This window comes from Tasmannia lanceolata, unplaced genomic scaffold (assembly GCF_043159265.1).
Source record: "Tasmannia lanceolata isolate RefF3 unplaced genomic scaffold, GAP_Taslan_0.1 ptg000005l, whole genome shotgun sequence".
Lineage (NCBI taxonomy): Eukaryota > Viridiplantae > Streptophyta > Magnoliopsida > Canellales > Winteraceae > Tasmannia > Tasmannia lanceolata.
The window spans coordinates 4,679,403-4,695,731 of record NW_027518682.1 but is presented as its reverse complement, the minus strand read 5'-3'; positions in this window follow the sequence as shown (position 1 = coordinate 4,695,731).

The following is a 16,329-nucleotide window of genomic DNA, read 5'->3' as shown; positions in this document are numbered from 1 at the left end:
CATGGTCTATTATCTGAGCCATTGATTTTTCATTGATCCATGTTTACCTATCATATATCTTTTACCCTTGGATCATATCGAAATCATTAATGGAAAAGTTTGATCTTACCTGTATTCTTTGAGTGCATGATCATTGCTGAGATCGAAATTTATTTTGATTAGGGATGTTTATCGTTCCTGACTCTTTCATTCCCAAAAAGAAGAGCAGTTATACTCAAATGAGACTTCAAGGTGTGGATTGAGAATTCATTGAAACCCTGTTGATGTATGTCATATTATCACTGTCTATTTTTCCTTGACCTTTATAGACAGTATTTCTTTGATTTTCAGAATAAAATACCCTTTGGTGTATTTCAAGATTACTCTTTTCTCTATTTGTTCAGAATCTTTATCCCATGACTATTGATCTAGTGTGTGTGCTTCCAAGTCAAGAGTCTGTGTTTAGCGAAAGACCATTCTTTCTAAAGACTGACCATTTCCAATCATACTTGATCCAGGCAGTCTATTGTTTTACCCACATTGTCAACATAAGCCTTTTGTTGCCCCATTTAACCTAGACCTTGTGGAGTTGCTTTTTCTGGGATTTCTACTCCGGGATTGAACTTTATAGTTATCATTATCATGAGGAAAGGTGTATCACCTATAAGCTTTCAGTGTCAGTTCACTACCTTTGAAGAAGTGTCCTGTATCTTTAGATTTGTCTTTGAGCGTACATCAACTTTCTTCTCTCTAAGTTGAAAAAGTTCAGTCATGTGGATGTTAAAAGAAAAAAAAAGAAGTCATGTCTGTCAATCTTTCTTATATGGAGTCAGTATTCTGTTTTCTATCAGAACTGATGAAGAGCCCAATGAGGTGTGTCAAAAATCATCAATGTACTTACAGTCTTCAATTCAATAAAATTGTTGATTTCATATCTTTGATACTCTATGATTCACTCTTAGATCTAATGTTTAAACAACTAAAGACCCCCTTCTCAGATGAGAATGCAAACGAAATTCACCTCGAGATCTGAAAGATGGTCGAACGAGAGGAAGCGCGTCGAGCATAGCCACTTAAAGAAGAAATCAAAGCCATTGATAGTGGTATCGAAATCCGAAACTCGGGATGGATGGATTGGAAAAACTTTATCTCCTAAGGAGCGCAAAGAATTGATAAACCTGTTTAGAGGGATTTGAGGTAGTTTTGCTTGATCCTATAAGGATAAACCAGGGGACTGCCCTGTCGTTAAGCAAAGCAAGACTTCATCTGCTTTAGACATCCAGTTGAAGAGTAAAATTTTAAAGAGATACGCGTCAGGCATCCTGTGGAGCTGATGAGATATTGAGAGAAGATTTTCAGACAGAGTTGTGGAATCTTGAGCATAAATTCAAGATCTTTGAGACGGGAGTGGAGCACAGTGGTTGAAGTTTTGCCAGAAAACCACCAGACTCCTCAAAAAAAAAAAAAAAAAATTCAAAGGCTTTGAACCTTAAACAAAAGGGCTTGTACATCAAATACATCAGGAGGCCATCCTTGATCGTTTGAGCTTTTATAGCCAAAATCCTAATGTTTTAAAATCCATTTGTAAACCCTTTGGGCCAAAAGCAAAATTAAAACAACTTCTTTTCAAACACATTATAAACCCGGGGCATTTATGCACCCGAACTACGTCGGACCTGATCCCCACCTCTTCAGGGGTACGTAGGCAACTTGATTAATTCAAGTTCGGTCAAACCTTGGGATAAAATCCCCTTTGAAAATTTTGAAGCTAAATGCTAAACCATTCTTTGAAAAATCCCAAAGCGAACTACGCGGATCTGATCCTCCATCTTTGGGGTACGTAGGTAGTCTGGCTAGACCAGATTCGGTTCAAATCTTTAGAACCTTAGGTATTCAACCCTTTCGAACCCAATCCCACCTAGAAAGTCCTTCTGGTGAAACAAGCAAAGGTTCGAGGCGAATGAAAAGAAAAACAGAAAGAAAAGAATGAGAGTCTGAAGACCCACTAGGTTGAAAACCCGAAAGGGCGGCCTAGAGATATACATTTGCTAAGTTAACAGCCAAAAGAGTTAGCTTATGCAAAAAGTCAGGGTAGTGGTCTGCTGGATTGAAAACTTGAAGAGGTAATCCAGTCAAGGGCAAAGACTTCCCATGAACAGTTGAGTTGAATAGAAGCAGAAGGAGTTCCTCAGTTACGTAGAATTCCCAAGTTTGAGTACAAGCAAAAGTTGAGATAAGTGGTCTTTCAGACTGAAAGCTTGGAAAGCAAAAGTTATGACTTCTTTTGAAGAGAGAAATCAGGGAGACGGAGAAGCCACCTCTGCACAGGGCAGAATCCTGGAATCCGAGTAGTGTCAGCGAGACTTATTTTGACACCTTTTTAAACTAGGGGCATTAAGACCGAGCAATCCGAAAGGGGTAACAACCATGACGGAGATCCCGATGGAGGAAATTAGGTCATCTTGACATAGTTTTTGAGACTACTCTAAGAGTGGCTGACCTTACCATTTAAAAAAATAACACATTTTATCTAAGGATGAATCAGAATTTAGTCAAGTCCCTTTAATATTGTAAGTCTTCTTTGAAAGAGTCCTCAGGAGTCTGTTCCTTGTTTATCATTATTTTCTTTTAGAATCAAAAGTGTTTGGCACTGAAGAGAATGGGTGTACACCTTCCAAAATGTAAAGAAAAATCTAGAGTAGATCCTGGTTTAAGAATCAAAGAAGGGCAAGAGATTTTTTATTCTGACCTGCCTGAAACATCAAAGCCTCAAACACTGAGCAAAATGAAGAATTCTTACGTTCAGCCTTTGTAGAGTTGGTTTTACCACTATACCAAAGAAAGAACCCATGCAAACTCAAATTTTTTCTACTTACCTTGGTTCTGCCTTCTTAAGACTTTGTCATGGAAGCACATCATACTAGGGGCATCTTTTATGACTTACGTCATAAAAGATATTACACAATGATAACTGGGATATCTATTCTTAGCAAATAGAAAGCAGAGAAGCTTGAACATGCTCTTTGAGTTGAATTCCTTGATCCAATTGTTTCTTTTGGAGTCAGTTTCAGAAACTTTAATTCCCAGCGGAGTATAAAATCTACTCCTGCATCCTTCAAACCTCATCAAAATGCTTCTCACCTGTTAAAGAGAGTCAGCACCTGAAAATCTCATCAATCTATTTGAGTTTTGCTTTCAGCAAAGATCATGCGCTCCTAGTTATTCTTGGTAAGAGATGACTGGCCCATTAGTGAAATCGATCAAAGATGGTAAATTCTTCATTCCTTTTGAAAGATTTTAACAGAGTTTGAAATTACCGAACTTGCGTTACGCGGTTTGGTCTTTTTGAAAGATTTTAACAGAGTTTGAAATTACCGAACCTGTGTTACACAGTTTGGTCGTTTTGAAAGTTTTTAACAGAGATAGAAATTACCGAACCTGTGTTACACGGTTTGGTCCTTTTGAAAGATTTTAATAGAGATGGAAATTATCGAACCTGTGTTACACGGTTTGGTCTTTTTGAAATGTTTTAATAAGGAAAATATTTCCGATCCTGTGTTACACGGATTGGTCTTTTCTTCCTTCTCCCGGGTATTTAGTACCCCGATGATTAGTAGTGTAATGTCAAGTAGTGACTTACCTAATCATCGTTCCGCAATGTGCAGCTTCTTAACGAGTTAGGAGTCATGTGTATCTGCGAAGAGGTTTGTAGGGGACTGTTTAGCAGGACCTACGAATTTGGGTTTATGTGGAACTGTTTAGCAGAACCGCGTGATCCGGAGTGATTCGCTACCTTGAAAGAGAGGAGTCAGAGTTACTCGGATAGTTAAACAGATTTATTTTCAGTAATGATCTGTATAACTATCGCTAGGCTTGAGACTTAGTCTCGCCTCTGGTACTTAGTACCCAGATGATTAGTAGTGTAATGTCAAGTGGTGACTTACCTAATCATCGTCCCGCAATGTGCAGCTTCCTAACGTGTTAGGAGTCATGTGTATCTGCGAAGAGGTTTGTAGGGGACTGTTTAGCAGGACCTACGAATTTGGATTTACGTGGAACTGTTTAGCAGAACCGCATGATCCGGAGTGATTCGCTACCTTGAAAGAGAGGAGTCAGAGTTACTCGGATAGTTACACAGATTTATTTTCAGCAATGATCTGTATAACTATCGCTGGGCTTGAGACTTAGTCTCGCCTCGGGTATTAGAAGTTTGAGTTTAGCTTGAATATTCGATTACCCTAATAATTGGTCGAGTCTTTGACTGATCGGCATGATTTAAAAATAAAAAAAAAAAAAACTCTTTGAGTGTTTGGTTTTGAACTTGTTTTGGACAAGTTTCAATACATTGGTCTTTGGCCTATTTTTGTAGGTTTCTAAAAAGAAAAAAAAACTCTTTGAGTGTTTGGTTTTGAACTTGTTTTGGACGAGTTTCAATACATTGGTCTTTGGCCTATTTTTGCAGGTTTCTAAAAAGGAAAAACTCTTTGAGTGTTTGGTTTTGAACTTGTTTTGGACGAGTTTCAATACATTGGTCTTTGGCCTATTTTTGCAGGTTTCTAAAAAGGAAAAACTCTTTGAGTGTTTGGTTTTGAACTTGTTTTGGACGAGTTTCAATACATTGGTCTTTGGCCTATTTTTGCAGGTTTCTAAAAAGGAAAAACTCTTTAAGTGTTTGAGTTTGTGCTTGTCTTAGACAAATTGCAACGTGGTTTCTAAGAAAAAAAAAATGAAAGCTCTTTGAGTAATTGAAGTGATTGGTTTGTTTGTTTGGTTTGTGCTCTTTGAGCAATTGTTATGTGTACTTTGGCTTAGCCTGATATATAAAAAAAAGAAAAAGAAAAAATGTTTGTGTTTTTGTAATCGTTCGTTCGTTTTTTATTAATTAGTCGAGTCATGAGTATTAGGGAGAGACTATCTCTTTGAGATGTCTTAGTTGCCGAGTTAAGAGTCGGTGAGAGACTATCTCCCTATTGTTAGTAGAGTTTTATCTTTGTGAATATCGTTTTAAAACTGAAAACCCAAAAATTTGCTTTGTTTTGGTTTCGGGTCAGTCAAAATGTGTCGTCTATTCAGCTTTGCCATTCGCGTGTTGCACACGCTCTGCCAAAGAGGGGCATCTGTAGACACCCCATTTTGACCGGACCCAAGTTCGCTATGCTTGGGAGAAACCCCATCCGATCATTTCCGCCATGTTTCGCATTTTTCCGTTTAGTGTTGAGAGGTTGAGAGAGATTATTCATAAGAATCCAAGCGAGGGAGAATTTGGACCCGTTTGGTGGGCCCGCATTGAACATTTGTTTAAAATTCGAATCAACCGAGGGCCCACATTGTGGGGCCCACGTTGTGGGGCCCGCGTTGTGGGGCCCACATTGTGGGGCCTCAGTAGGGCCTCTTGTGAGGCCTCTTATGAAGAACAATAATGATGGATTCTCCACTAAAGAAACATGATGGGCCCTCCACTAAGAACAATAATGATGGATTCTCCACTAAGAAACATGATGGGCCCTCCACTAAGAAGAATGATGATGGATTCTCCACTAAGAAACATGATGGGCCCTCCACTAAGAAGAATGATGATGGATTCTCCACTAAGAAACATGATGGGCCCTCCACTAAGAAGAATGATGATGGATTCTCCACTAAGAAACATGATGGGCCCTCCACTAAGAAGAATGATGATGGATTCTCCACTAAGAGGGACAACATGATGAGCTCTCCACCAACACATCTCTCTCTCTCTCTTTCTCTCCCTATATATATCTTCCTTCCCATCCATAAAAAAGAGGAGAAAAAAAGGAGATTTACCTTCCATTATCTCTTTCTCTTCCATTATCTCTTCCAATCACTCCCTCAAATCCCTTTCCCTATATTCTTCTTCCATTATCTCTCCCAATCACCTCTCAATCCTTCCCTCTAAGAGAAAGCGAAAGACGGCGGATCGGATCGGCGGCGGCAAGATCTTCACCACAGGTAGGTGCATTTTTCTCAAAATATTTCTGTATTTTTCCGAATTTTTCTGATTTTTTCCGCAAATTGTGTTTTAAAAATAGAAAACTCTTCAAAAAACATCTTTTGATGAAGAAAAATTAAATTATATACCAAACAGATTCCAAATTTAATGCAATTTCGTGGGAAATTAATATGGTACTGATTCATTTTACCATGAATTTTTAAGGATTTTTGGAGTTTATTTTGTATATTATTTAATGCTTTCTTTGAAAATTATCAGATTTTGTGAGACTTGTTACTGAAATCAAATCACCCTTAAAATTCTTAAAATTTTTACAGTAGTCTTATCTTCCATATTTCTTGTTACTGTAAAATTTTCGAGTGATTTGGATCTGTTTTCATATGGGATGTAGTGTTAATTCTTAATCTGGTCTGAAAATTGTAAAATCCGAAATCGGTAGTAAATAGTCTTTATAATTTATGAAATTCTCACCGCATGCTCATTTTATTGATATCTTATTTCTGTAGAAATTTCATAGAATTTATATGTCTATTTCTTGTAGTTTCTGTGTTAATTTGGCAATCTGGTCATTTAATTGTTAAATCAAGATTAAATATGAATTTAATGTAAAAATCTGCAAAACTCATCTATTAAGCTACATACATTCCCATCTTGCTGCTGTAGAAATTTCAACTCATTTCGAATTCGTTTGCAATAATTTCACTTGTAAAATCATTCATATGCTTAAAATTGATACAATCCATTGAAAATTCGAAATTAATTACTACCAAGTGATTTTCAACATTCGAAATTCGAAATTAAAATTGATAAAATCCATTGATAAAATCACATTTACTCAAACTTAATCTAACAAAACCTGAAGGCATCATAGATTGCGCGAACTTATTGCACACACTTACATCACTTGCATCTAAACCCCTGCATCTCACAAGCACACACGTCCTATTTTAGGAACCCGGAGTGTTATCTAGCATGGTTGACTGGGATTTCATCACCTGGTGCCTCTGTGCTAGAGAAGCATTCCACCCTTAGCCTAGTACCTTTATGGTACGTAAACGGATCTCTTGTTCACGTACTGATACGCCGGACACTGGTACAGTATATCGAACATGGATTCGCGCTAAGGGAACTCTTGGCCTTACCCCTAGATTAACCCACACATGCATGTAGTATACGAACACATCTGCATCACGTGTGTGAGCCTAGTTTAGGATATCCTACCCATTTGTGTCTAGATTAGGCCGTAGTCCATCTCCCAATGGCTACGATCGGTCCTAGGTACACAAACAAAGTCATGAGTCGAGATCCTTTCTCCACTCCGCTAGATTATGGTTAGGGTTGATGCCTTCAGGTAACACTGATAAAATGTGCGAAGATTAAAAAACTTTTCCTTTGGGGTTAGGATGTAAATCCCATTCATTTTCAAAGATCTCATAGGATTAGTCATTCATGATCCATCCGTTGAAAGCAATCTTATGCTATCTCATCTCATCTTGATCACAGATTTTCAATCTTCTATTATCTGATTCGATCGTGTTTCCATCTGATTCGAGAGTCTTTTGACTCATCTGTCTTTAGTTGGTGTTAGTGGAGTCTTTGACTCGTGTTTTCATCTCTTTTAGAGAGTCTTTGACTCATTTATCCTTTAGTTGGTGTTAGTGGAGTCTTTGACTCCTGTTTCTTTTCCTTTAGAGAGTCTTTGACTCATATATCCTTTAGTTGGTGTTAGTGGAGTCTTTGACTCGTGTTTTCATCTCTTTTAGAGAGTCTTTGACTCATTAATCCTTTAGTTGGTTTTAGTGGAGTCTTTGACTCGTGTTTCTTTTCCTTTAGAGAGTCTTTGACTCATTTATCTTTTAGTTGGTGTTATTGGAGTCTTTGACTCATGTTTCCATTTCTTTTAGAGAGTCTTTGACTCATTCGTTCTTTTGTTGTATTACTAGGAAGTCCTTGACTCATTGGTTCTTCTGTTGGCGTTATTTGGGAGTCTTTGACTCATTCCTCCTCTAAGTTGTAGTATTAGAGAGTCTCTGACTCATTTGTTCCCCTCTTTAGTGTTGTTAGTTCGGAGTTTCTCCTTTAGAGTTGTTGATTACTTCGCTTTTGATTAGAGGCTAACTCAGTCTTATTAGAGCTTTGCTTGCTTGGGATCTTGGATCGTTTTCTCTCTTCTTGGGACGCTATCTTTCTTGTTGTGGTTTGTCTCTTTGAGACGTTAATTGCTTATTCGGGGTTTCCCCTTTTGCTTTAGGGCTTTGCCCTAGTTTGTGGTATTACTTGCGTGTTCCTTTTAAGATTAAAAATATTTTAAGGTCCTGAGCATTGGAAAAGCTTTAAAATCCAAAAAAAATTAGAAATTTAAAACTCAAAAAACATTTGAAAACATCAAAAACCTTAAAAAAATCTAAAGTGTTGAGTGTTTTCTTTTATAAGCGTAGTTTGAGAGTTCGTTTCGAACTACGTTGGCTTGATCCTCTTCCACGAGGTACGTAGTGCAGCTTGGGATCCACATCCCAAGTCCAGCCAAACCTTTAAAAATAAAAATTTTAAATCTTTCAAAGTTACAAAAATATTCAAACCATTTTCAAAAAGATCTTCCTCTAGAGTTAGGAGTATGTCCTAGCTGTTTAGGTAGTGTTCTAGAGTTAGGAGTTTGTCTTGATTTGTATTGATATGGTATGTCCTGTCGTGTGAGTGTCCCTAGAGTTAGGAGGCCTCGAGTCAATCGGTTAGACATTTAGTCGAACCGATGGCTAGACTAGGCATATAGTCATCCCGTGGTTTTCATTAGGTTGCACGGCCTAGTTACACATAGGATTGTAGGAACCACCTGCATTAGCTTAAGGCTAATCAATCTGCATTTAGTTAGGGCATATAGGATGTCCTAAAATCCACCATTCATTGGAATTTAAATAATAGTTCAAGAAGCTTTAATAACTAGTCCGGTCTTTTAGATCGAGTCTAGGATAGAGGTCTAGGTGTCTTAGGCATCATAATTTTGAATAGGGCATCGAACTACGTGGGCTCCGATTCTTCCCGAGGCCGGGATACGTAGTGCAGCTAGGATGGATGGCCATTCTGGTCCGAGTCCAGTCCTGCATTAGAGTTAGGACTTGTCTTGTCCCGTCATACATAGCATAGATTTGTGTCTCATGTTTTGATATGTTTTCTTACTTTCTTGTACTGATACTATACCTTTGGTTGTAGCTTGCATGTGCGTGTCCACCAGAAACTTAGACACCCATTAGGCATGTCACTCATAACCTAGCTTTGCTTAGGTGACACATTTTTCATTTCATTTTACGTGTTTATTTCTCCATTCTCAGGAAATGCATGCTTAGGTAGACGATTCCTGAGGATTGTTCCCATTTCACATGATTTTTACTCAAACTTCTTTGGAATTAATGAAAATGGCATAAGAGACCAAGTGCTTGCACTCGGGCGAATTGGGGGTGCTCTCAGACCTTCCCCATTCGTAACCAGGCACGAACCCATATATATTTCTGGTTATCCATTGCACAGAGGATTTGATTTTAGGGTTCCATGGCCTATCCATGGATGGCGACTCTGAGTTCTTTTTAGGTACATCTCGGTTTCGAGCCCTGGCTCCTGATCAGGATGTATCTCATTCGTTTTGTATCGCCACTCGTGCTATGCTGTGAGGGTGGCATCCGTTTCGAGAGTTCCTTGGCAGAGCTCTCCTTCACATTGTGGAGATCTTAGAGGATTGCTGTGGGGACCTCGCGTCCCTCGCCGCACTCGTCCTCTCCGGATCGGGGTCCACAATGCGCACCTCATTGTGTTCTACAACATCAAAGGTTTTGATTACACATGTTCAGCAACCATGAAAAATTATTGGGAAGTGATATTTACGCCCCTTTTCATCACCAGGGACACCCAGCGTCAGTGTATCAATGGCAAAAAGGGGGCTCATGTACTTTATGTCAGAAAAATCCAGAGGCTTTGATTGCACAGTACACTGGTAAATGGGTGTCCCTGGTGATAAAAGGGGCGTAAATATCATTTCCCAAATTATTTAGTGGAATATTCTGTTAGTACCTTACCAATATGCCAAAAGCTCCAGGGATGATGAATGCGCTAGGCAAGGCTCTTTAAACATGTCCCATATCAGGCTGGGTCCTACCCAGTCTCATACATAGGTGGGCCCCCACTCAGGAACGTAACATTCTATCATGCTTCTGCATCTACTGTCTTCAGCAGCCCACTCTATGAAGGCTTTCACTCTAACCTTTTTCTGGGTCACCCCTTCCGTAGTGGCCCACTCTGTGGCAACTTCGCTCTGATGGCTTTCACTCTAGCCCTTTTTTACCTAGTAGCCCTTTTCAGGTAATCTTCTCCACAGTCCACCCCTTCAGTAACTTGAACACAGGACCTGGTGGGTGCTCTGATACCAAATGTTATGTACCTTACTAACAACGCAAAAAGCTCGAGAGCTAATGGAATGCTTTAGGCAAGGCCCTTTAAAACTGTCTCATATCAGGCTGGGTCCCGCTCAGTCCCATACTTAGGCGGGCCCCCAATCGGGACCGTAATCCCATACCTAAAAATAGTTAAAAATTACCCTACTTCAAAGTCTCTCCTTCTCAGCCCATCACCTACAGCTGACCCCACTAATATTCCATGGAATAGATTTTCATGGGATCCTAACATGCCCTATATGTTCCCATATGGGACTATAGATCGATTGTTAGCACTGGTCCCAGATTCATTGTCTGTCTAGTCGTTCTCTTAAATAAATTCAAGCAGTGCAAAACAGAAATGAAGGCCCTATTTAGATTGCAAGAAAAACATTTCCTGTGGAATTTTTTTTTTTTCATTTCCACCAACTAGAGAGAATAGATATGGCTAACTGGCTAAGCTTAATCACAGTGGTATCACTATACTATAAATTGAAGGTCCCTGTAAATAAAACTTGAACTGTATTGGTTAAGTCACTTTCTTCAAGTGTAGTCAAACAATGGAAAGGGGGCAAATTCTGGAAAAGTTTTTTCTTTTTAAAACTTCTCCAAATAAATCCAACCCTATCCGCATGGTGGCAAAGAAATGAGGTCTTGTGTGTGTGTGTGTGTGTGTGTGTGAGAGAGAGAGAGAGAGAGAGAGAGAGAGAGAGAGAGAGAGAGAGAGAAGGAAAAGGAAGGAGGGGAGTTTTGGACGGTTGTAGATAAATGGAAAATGAGGATTAGTTGGGGTGTTGATACTCTGGGATTCATTATCACATGGACTTCCCAATCTCCCACTCTCACGCATTGCCGTGGAGAAAGAAACGTCTCATTTCTAAAATATATCCCTTCCCCATGACTGCTACATTTTTGTTAAAAAATAGACACCCAAAAGCTTTAAAAGAGAAAAAGAAAAGAAATAACACCCCAAAAGCCAGATGAGAACTAAGCATGCTAGTTGGAAAAAATAGACAACCACCCACCTAAAGGTCCTAACCCAAAAGGTTGGACTCTCCCCAATATTGTAATTTGACCAAAATACCCTTCTAAAATCTAATACCGAACATTTCCATAGAGACACTAATGAGAATAATACAGGTCGTGTAGAGTAGTGCTTTAAAATACAATCTAGGCGCAGGAAAAGAACATATGTGAACTTTCTTCTTCTTTTTTCATGTTTGGATTCTCCCAACCAGATATGAAAATACAATATAGGAAAAACATAGCTTCAACACTCCCCCTCACATGTGACGCCGGAGAACCCGGGACCTGCGTGAGGCAATAGCCATGATATCATGTGAAACAATCAATTACTCCAAAAGCTCAAGCTATTAGAGTTGGTGTTAATCACTCATACAATTTTCTAAATCAATGGTAAGAATTTGGATCTAGGGCGAAAAAAAACTGTTGTAAATTTGTTTATTGGGAGTTTGGGACAACTGAGCTTTCAAGTGTTTGGCTAACTTATTTTTCATGGAATTTTTATCCAGAATAAAAAAAGTATTCATTTATTAAGACTCCCTTTCTTTCGATGTAAAATGGGCATAAAACAAATTTTACCCCCCACCCCATTTTTCCAATTTAAAATGGGCTTTAAATGTGTTTTACGCCCATTTTTAGGTCGAAAGAAATGAACCATTAGGAAAAATTAAACTTGGTTCGACCCTGATAATTTTCTTTTGCATAAATATTTTTACCCTAGATCCAAGCAACCTCTGAGGCTAATGGGTCATTAAACATTAGTATACTTTTTTAAATTATGGATTGATGGAGACCCATTTGGCGTCTTGCTATCGAAGGAATGATGTGTAGAAAAACTCGTAGCAGTCTACGCGTAAACCCTACAATTGATACAATAAAAATGGAGTCATTCCCCATCTTCAACTCTTACTTAATTGAGTACAACTAATCTCTTGTAATACAGCTTTAAAATTTCAATTGACACTAAAGTCCATACCTACACCTTGTGTTCCATTAGAAAACGAGCTAAGCCATTTCCATAACCCTAATCCATTGGATAGTGAAGTCCACAGATCGGAGGCAGGAGCTTTAGAAAATCAATATTTTAATTTAGGGTGGTGTGGGAGGGTTGAAGCCCTGTTTGGAGCACTATGCTTGTAATGTGGAAATAGAAAAAAGGGTACATCTCGTGATTCTATTTGAGTGCTCAACGGCATCTCCGCAAAATCAGGACAAATTTTCCATTTCATGCACTAGATGGCTTAGAAGTGCGTTCCTCAAATCATCGCCGGGAGCGTGTCCCCGAAAATGAAATTACATAAATACCCTTAGTATAATTATTATTTCTTTAAATATAGGGTGATGATATTTTCACCCCCTGCACTACGCATTCGCCCCCCTTTATAACGTGAACAGTGGGCAACTTTAACGCTTCCCACCAGAAATTGAACAAACGCCGAGTGACCAAACTACCCCTAACATTTATGAAGCTTATCATTCATTCATTCGCACCTCTCTCTCTCTCACGAAAATAATTCATCATCTAACAAATCACTGAATCAGGCTCTCACTTTTCCCACACTTTATTTATTTATTATTTTTTTATGACATAGGGTATTCCCACACTTCAATTTTTCTTTAAAAAAAAAATTAAAAAAAATAATCGATGTATTTTCTCGGATCAATGATAACCAATGATAAAATTGCATTACTTGCGCGTGAAGTGCAGTATTTTCCAGGAAGGACATTGGGGCCCAACTAATAGGATGATCCAAACCGTTCTTTTGATGGGCCACAACATAAATAGCTTGTACACCGTAAATCATCTCCATATCAAATGATTCTAACCTTGATCTGTAGAGTCTTCAATAGTTTGCAGTCCTCTATAGATCGGAGGGTTAAGATCATTTTATGGAGATGATTTATGGGGTACAAGCTATTTATGTTGTGGCCCATCAAATGAACGGTTTGGATCATCCTATGAAGTATAAGCACCAGATAGACTATGATAATTAATATTTACTCCAAATATTTCCTAGATTAATTTTTATTTTTATTTTAATTTTTATTTTTCAAACAATAGCACCTCAATTTGACAATTTCTATACCTAACTTGCACATGGTTAGAGGCTCATGCACTTGTAAAGAGGTTTCCTCTTTGAATTATAAAACATTGTTTCATACCAAATACGGTTAAAACATTATTCTGGGGGATTTTTGCCTATTAATCCATTAAAAAAAGTTTCTCCAGTAGAAGTCGAAAATTTTGAAATTGCCAAAGAGGCATAAATTTTTTAGATGTATTTACAGAAACTCCCTGTACCAAACTTTTATTGATGAAAATGTCCTTTAATCAATTCCGACATCATGAGATTTTTGCCTGATTTTTCACTCTTAAATGTTTCTTATATTAAAAAGAGATGCTAAGGGAAACCGGTTTAATAACCAGCCACGAAACTGAGCAAATTACTTTTTTCCTAAAATGAGCAAAATATTCAAAAAGCAATATTTTTGGTACACGTGGCAAACTTTGGTGGTTGGGTACCGATCCGGTCATACTCTCAATTCACATATCATTTTCATATTAAAAATGATTCAGTCTGGCAACAATGGAAAATAATTCCATGGAATACTCCTGGGCTCGAGGGTTGGAGGTGGGAGAGGGAGAGGCTTGAGTTGGTGAGAGTCGTGGGAGTTGATAGAACATTAGAAATCCCTAAAAAAAGTTAATTTTTTTTTACCAATGTGGGACATAAAATATGAGAATTTCCAACGGGGGGATACACTTTTGAAAAATTGTTAGAGAGGATTGATAACCCCCTTTTGAGAGTTTGATAAACCCATTTAGAGGATTGATAACCTCCTTTCAGAGATTTGATAACCCCCATTTTGTCCCTTTCTAATAATTTTTCAAAATTGTGTCCTCCGTTGGCAATTCTTGTATTTTTTTATTTTTTTTTTGGTAACGAAGGGTGTCCCCATCCCCTTCGGGGGTAGGACTATTTCCCTATGGATGCACGCAATCACCCGGAAACCACGCGCATTGGGTAAGCAAGAGGGATTCGAAAGCTCGTCACCGGGCAGCAAACCCATGACTTTACGCCAAAGAGCCACAACCTTCCGGGTTTTCTTGTATTTTTATGTCCCTCATCGGTAAATTTTCCATCATAAATTACGGATCTACAGGTATATTCCCTTGTTTTTTTTTAATTTCCACCTGCTCCCGTCGGCTCAGTGGGTCCCGCAGCTTCACCAATGATGCCAGCCGGACCAGTGTGGATGTGGTCGTGACTCGTGAGATGGAAATACTTCTGTTCCGAATGAAACCATTTATGTGGGCCCCAATAAAGGAGTGATATTCCCCCTTCCCCGCCGCCCCCCTCCCCCCCCCCCCCCACCCTCTTCGCCTGATGGCTATTCCGCCCCCCCTTAAAAGTTTTCGTTAACTTTTATGCTTTTGAACTTAACGGTTGCTTCTCCACCCCTTCATAAAAGTTAACGAAAACTGTTAAGAGGGGGGGAATAGCCATCAGAGGGGGGCAAAATATCACTGCCCTAATTAATAGTTCAAAAAAATTCGAACGAAATTAAAGAGAACGAAGAAGTGCTGAGTATGTTGACGCAATAACGACAACACACACGTGGATGAGAATGGATGTAGGCCCCACCATTCATAGACCTTTGATTTTGAAAGGACTTAATCTACACTGTTGATTTTTAAACGATCTAGTAAGGCATGGATGACACTCCCACATGGTGATCATCGGGTCTATGAATATTGTTCGCCATCACAAGTGGGGCCTATTACACTTGAACCCACTTTCATCCGATGATTCTAGACCTTTGATGGATAATTGATACCTCTAAACGTTGATTTTTGTGCACCTCAATCCTGAGAATAAGATATCCATTGGGATTCAGACATGGGCCCACTAGGTCACCCTGTGATCTAGGATGATCCAAGCCGTCCATGGTTTGGATCATCCTATGGTGTGGTTCGTACCAATTTAGGCCCCACCCATATTTTTTAAAATGAAGTGTACCGTCCAGACCATAGGATGATCCGAGCCGTCCATTTGATGGGCCACAATGTAAATAGGTTGTGCCCCAAAAATCATTTCCGTAGGATGATCACAACCCTACAATCTATAGAGGTTGCGTAAGATGTAGTTTCTATTTAGATCGGAAGGCTAGGATCAGCCTATGGAAATAATATTTTGGGACGCAACCTATTTACGTTTATAGCCCATAAAATGGACGGTTTAGATTATGCTATGGTGTGGTGTGGGCGGGGCCTACATTGTTCAAAGATGGGCCCACCATTCCATCAACGGTCTCTGTTGGGCCCAACAACTGTTCCTGTTGAGAGAGAGAGAGAGAGAGAGAGAGAGAGAGAGAGAACGTTAGCTGGCCGTCGAGAGGCGAGGCGGGGGGGAAATATCCGCGCCCTTTAATTAAAGGCAAAGAGAGAACGGGTCGACGAGAGCGAAGCACGGAAGCAGTAATGAATTGGCATGGGCCCACAATTTAGTCTGACTAGGTAAGATTTGCTTTTCAAGAAAATATATAAACAGAAAAAATCCAATTTCTGGCAAGATATTGTACTTTCTTTAGTAAAATCCTAAAAGAAAGTCACTGTTACGCTCCTTCCTAAAATTGGCACATTTTGTCCCACTTCTGCCTTTTTCCTTGATTCGATTCGTTTGATCCATAAGGCCTCATATAATGAATATATTCGCCACATTTGTTTATTTGGGACAGCCCCCTCTAGTGTAAGAGAGTAGTCGTAAGTACACTAGAGGAGGCTGTCCCAAGTAAAAAAAGGACCAATATCACTTCCCTGTAATGATCAACCAAGAAAAGCTAAACCGTTGATTTTTAGTCATTTATCTTACACATGCAATGTATTGTACTTTCTGGATGGGACCAAGACCATATGTGTTTGTCTCATGATGCTAT